This window comes from Salvelinus alpinus, chromosome 6 (genome assembly GCF_045679555.1).
Source record: "Salvelinus alpinus chromosome 6, SLU_Salpinus.1, whole genome shotgun sequence".
NCBI lineage: Eukaryota > Metazoa > Chordata > Actinopteri > Salmoniformes > Salmonidae > Salvelinus > Salvelinus alpinus.
Window position 1 is genome coordinate 77742326 of NC_092091.1, and position 5965 is coordinate 77748290.

A 5965-nucleotide genomic window follows, 5' to 3' on the forward strand; every position below is an offset into this window, starting at 1 on the left:
GGGCCATCGATTTTCATTTCAGAGAGGTCCGATTTTCTCCATGTAATCTTTATTATAAATAACGTTCACTCGTTTACAAATCCAACTTCTGTTGTGTGACTTGAGTTTTAAGCTTTTATCTTCCCATTTCAAAACAAACCTTTTCTACTCTTCGACTACTATTCAACTTTATCCTGTAATATATTTCTGGAGTTAAACTGTAGCCCTGACAATAATGTATTTTCCCCTAGTACTTCCTGTTCCAGACCAGCTGACTGTTGACTCAGTGGACACCACATCAGCTGCTGTTAGCTGGAACCAGCCACCAGGATTGTACCAAACCCAACATCATTACCAGATCTCTTACCAGTGTCCAGGGACAGAACCACACATCACTACCACATCTTCACACAGCATCACTCTCTCTGACCTGCAATGTGGTACTCAGTACTCTGTCACTGTCTGCACTGTGCTGGAAAATGGAAAGCAAAGTCAACTGACGTCAACAACCCTCACCACAGGTAAGGAAGTACACTACTAAAGTATGATGTCTGGAACTGTAGTTATTGGAAACATGTTTATGGTAGGCTGACATTGCGTAATTGATTACGTGGGTCAAATTTGATCAACATAAGTATATTGTTCCATTTCACACGGTGTTGCTGAACTCAAGAGCAGCATGATTTTCCATGTTGAAGCGGTCCTATAGGCCTATTTATTTGTCTAAACAGCTGTTCACGGCTGCGTCTCACTGTAAGAGGCTGTAGGCTGTTTTGGCTATTTGGATCTCCATTCACCTGTTGTTTACTGTTAATGTAACTAGTCTAATATAGTCTGTGTCATGTCTTTATCTATCTGATATTATGTTAATCTAACTAGTCTAATATAGATTGTGTCATGTCTTTATCTATCTGATATTATGTTAATGTAACTAGTCTAATATAGTCTGTGTCATGTCTTTATCCATCTGATATTATGTTAATGTAACTAGTCTAATATAGATTGTGTCATGTCTTTATCTATCTGATATTATGTTAATCTAACTAGTCTAATATAGATTATGTCATGTCTTTATCTATCTGATATTATGTTAATGTAACTAGTCTAATATAGATTGTGTCATGTCTTTATCTATCTGATATTATGTTAATGTAACTAGTCTAATATAGATTGTGTCATGTCTTTATCTATCTGATATTATGTTAATGTAACTTGTCTAATATAGATTGTGTCATGTCTTTATCTATCTGATATTATGTTAATGTAACTTGTCTAATATAGATTGTGTCATGTCTTTATCTATCTGATATTATGTTAATGTAACTAGTCTAATATAGATTGTGTCATGTCTTTATCTATCTGATATTATGTTAATGTGACTAGTCTAATATAGATTGTGTCATGTCTTTATCTATCTGATATTATGTTAATGTGACTAGTCTGTATATAGATTGTGTCATGTCTTTATCTATCTGATATTATGTTAATGTAACTAGTCTAATATAGATTGTGTCATGTCTTTATCTATCTGATATTATGTTAATGTCACTAGTCTAATATAGATTGTGTCATGTCTTTAACCATCTGATATTATGGTAATGTAACTAGTCTAATATAGATTGTGTCATGTCTTTATCTATCTGATATTATGTTAATCTAACTAGTCTAATATAGATTGTGTCATGTCTTTATCTATCTGATATTATGTTAATCTAACTAGTCTAATATAGATTATGTCATGTCTTTATCTATCTGATATTATGTTAATGTAACTAGTCTAATATAGATTGTGTCATGTCTTTATCTATCTGATATTATGTTAATGTAACTAGTCTAATATAGATTGTGTCATGTCTTTATCTATCTGATATTATGTTAATGTAACTTGTCTAATATAGATTGTGTCATGTCTTTATCTATCTGATATTATGTTAATGTAACTTGTCTAATATAGATTGTGTCATGTCTTTATCTATCTGATATTATGTTAATGTAACTAGTCTAATATAGATTGTGTCATGTCTTTATCTATCTGATATTATGTTAATGTGACTAGTCTAATATAGATTGTGTCATGTCTTTATCTATCTGATATTATGTTAATGTGACTAGTCTGTATATAGATTGTGTCATGTCTTTATCTATCTGATATTATGTTAATGTAACTAGTCTAATATAGATTGTGTCATGTCTTTATCTATCTGATATTATGTTAATGTCACTAGTCTAATATAGATTGTGTCATGTCTTTATCTATCTGATATTATGGTAATGTAACTAGTCTAAATATAGATTGTGTCATGTCTTTATCTATCTGATATTTATTATACTAGGTCTACTACTTGTTACCGCTGTTTTCTTCTGTTCACATTCATTCATTCATTCACATTTGCAGTTGTGTCTAAGCCAAACTATTCAGTATTTTTCTTTGCATGCATGAATAACTAGGTTAATACTTACAGCATTTAGTTAGCATTATTTTGGTAAGACAGCTGTGTGTACATAGGCTGTTTGTAATAGGTGAATTATCCTCTCTATCTTGTAGTCTATAGTCTTTACAAAAACAGCATTGATGTAGGGTGCTGTCCATTGTGCTGATACAGTGCAGCAGAGATAGGTTACAGATTTCAAAAGGACACCATGATCTCAGTCTGGACATTTGAACTCTATGTTTATTGCGGTAGATGAGAATGATTATATAAGCAGAATTCTATATTATTCCAATGCAAGAACTCCCCGCTGACCCCAAAAAATGTTTACCCCTGTGGCGCAGCGGAAAATCTTTATTTTTGTTACATTACAAGTAAAGCTATTGTTGTGTGACTTCTGTTTTTTGCATATTTCTTACCCATATCAAAAGGAATTGCAAGCTGGCCTTTTCTACTTTTTTACTACTTTTAAACTTTTTCCTCCTGTAGTATATTACTGGAGTTAAACTGTAGGCCTGACAATAATGTATTTTCCCTTAGTACTTCCTGTTCCAGACCAGCTGACTGTTGACTGGGTAAGCATCATATCAGCTGCTGTTAGCTGGAACCAGCCACCAGGATTGGACCAAACCCAACATCATTACCAGATCTCCTACCACTGTCCAGGGACAGAACCACACATCACTACCACATCTTCACACAGCATCACTCTCTCTGACCTGCAAGGTGGTACTCAGTACTCTGTCACTGTCTGCACTGTGCTGGAAAATGGAAAGCAAAGTCAACTGGTGTCAACAACCCTCACCACAGGTAAAAAAGTACTCTGCTTATTAATTATTTTGTCTGGTGTCAAAGTTTATATTTATTTCTTTTTTATTTCACCTTTATTTAACCAGGTAGGCTAGTTGAGAACAAGTTCTCATTATATAACTTTGACTAGTTATCAAATGACTAATGTAAATGAACTAATCATAATGGATGTGTCAGCATGGGATGTGAAGTTTTTTTCCTGAAGATAAATATGTGATGGTGAAATCCCCAGATTTCAAAATGCAGTTTGGTGTTGAAATCAATAAACATTTTAATAATATCTGAATTCATGCTTGCTTCCCATTAGTGTAAGTCATTATGTCAAGGAGTTGATCTGCCTCTGCTTGCTTTAACTTTATCAGTATTACAGTGTTAAACACTATTTATTGTGGAGAGGATGTATTATCACAACATTCGTAAATTGGGAGGTGCTGGAACACCTCTAACTTATATTGTTATAATTAATACACTGACACATTACTTTCAGCTACAGAATATCTCACCACAGTGTTTCCATCACCTCTCCTCTTTCTATCTCCTTCATTCCTTTAGCTTCAGAATATCTCACCACAGTGTTTCCATCACCTCTTCTCTTTCTATCTCCTTCATTCCTTTAGCTACAGAATATCTCACCAGTGTTTTCATCACCTCTTCTCTATCTCCTTCATTTCTTTAGCTACAGAATATCTCACCACAGTGTTTCCATCACCTCTTCTCTTTCTCTCTCCTTCATTCCTTTAGCTACAGAATATCTCACCAGTTTTTCCATCACCTCTTCTCTTTCTATCTTCTTCATTCCTTTCTTGAGTGTGCAGAGAGAGGGGCTGTCAACAGTTTAATGAAATATTCAGTGCCTTCGGAAAGTATTCAGACCCCTTGACTTGTTCCACCTTTTGGTACATTACAGCCTTATTCTTAAATTGATTAAATATGAATTTTTCTCAGCAATCTGCACACAACCCCCCATAATGATAAAGCAAAAACTGTATTTTTTTTAATTTAGCAAATGTTTTAAAAATACAAAACAGAAATACCTTATTTACATAAGTAAAGGCACACACTGGGGAAGGGTACCAAAACATTTCTGCAGCATTGAAGGTCCCCAAGAACATAGTGGCCTCAATCATTCTTAAATGGAAGAAGTTTGGAACCACGAAGACTCTTCCGAGAGCTGGTCGCTCAGCCAAACTGAGCAATCAGGGGAGAAGGGCTTTGGTCAGGGTGGTAACCAAGAATCCGATGGTCACTCTGACAAACCTCCAGAGTTACACTGTGGAGATGGGAGAACCTTCCACGACTATCTCTGCAGCGCTCCACCAGTCAGGCCTTTATGGTAGAGTGGCCAGACTGAAGCCAGTTGTCAGTAAAAAGCACATGACAGCCCGCTTGGAGTTTGCCAAAAAGCACCTAAAGACAGACCATGAGAAACAAGATTTTCTGGTCTGATGAAAACCAAGATTGAACTCTTTGGCCTGAATACCAAGCGTCATGTCTGTAGGGAACACGGCATCATCCCTCAGGACCTCAGACTGGGGAGACGGTTCAGCTTCCAACAGGACAACGACCCTAAGCACACAGCCAAGACGACTCAGGAGAGGCTTCAGGACAAGTCTCTGAATGTTCTTGAAATGCCCAGCCTGAGCCCGGACTTGAACCTGATCGAACAACTCTTGAGAGACCTGAAAATAGCCGTGCAGCAACGCTCCCCATCCAACCTGACAGAGCTTGAGAGGATCTGCAGAGAAGAATGTGAGAAACTCCCCAGATACAGGTGTGCCAAGCTTGTAACGTCATACCCAAGAAGACTTGAGGCCGTAATCGCTGCCAAAAGTAAACGGTCTGAATAATAAAATTAAAAAATCATGAATTACCAACATTTCTAAAAACCTGTTTTTGCTTTGTCATTATGGGCTGTTGAGTGTAGATTGAACAGGGGGAAAACAATTGAATAATAAATAAAGCTGTAACGTACCAACATTTCAAGGGGTCTGAATACTTTAAGGCACTTTATTTAGTTGTGAAAACACATTAATATTAATGTTCCCAAACAGATTCCACTTGGCTTTGGATATTGTGGCTTATATGGACTACTGTCCGTTCCTTCCTGCTCTTTATAGGCCAGCAGTCAGGTAGGCTACTGCCAACAACATGTCATCAATTCAACTGCAAATAATGCATTCAAGCCTAGTTGGCCTACCATTCTATGAGGGAAAAAATATAACTAATGGGAATATTAAATAACTTTAAACTGTAACATTAACAATACTATATTTTCCCTTAGTACTTCCTGCTCCACACCAGCTGACTGTTGACTCAGTGGACACCACATCAGCTGCTGTTAGCTGGAGCCAGCCACCAGGATTGGACCAAACCCAACATCATTACCAGATCTCCTACTACTGTCCAGGGACAGAACCATACATCACTACCACGTCTTCACACAGCATGACTTTCTCTGACCTGAAACCTGCCACTCAGTACTCTGTTATTGTCTGCACTGTGCTGGAAAATGGAAAGCAAAGTCAACTGGTGTCAAGAACCCTCACCACAAGTAAGTTCTCTACTTAAAAATGATGTATAGTGTCAAAGTCAAAAAAATAGAACTAATGTAAATGAACTAATGAGTAACAATTTACTTTGACTACATACCCATAATGCATTCTCTAATATTACTTTGGGTCCCACATATGCATTCAGTGTAAAGTCCAATCTATTTTTCTATTCTTAAGGCGTTTATAGCTAGTGGT

At 36.4% G+C, this 5965-nt stretch overlaps 1 long non-coding RNA gene across 1 annotated transcript; it reads left to right on the forward strand.

Moving 5' to 3' along the window:
• The first annotated feature begins 2952 nt into the window (after positions 1–2952).
• Positions 2953–5763, forward strand: LOC139579454 (uncharacterized). The gene is made up of 3 exons (XR_011675750.1): positions 2953–3218; positions 5270–5347; positions 5500–5763. It is a non-coding gene; the product is annotated as an uncharacterized lncRNA (long non-coding RNA).
• Positions 5764–5965: the final 202 nt, after the last annotated feature.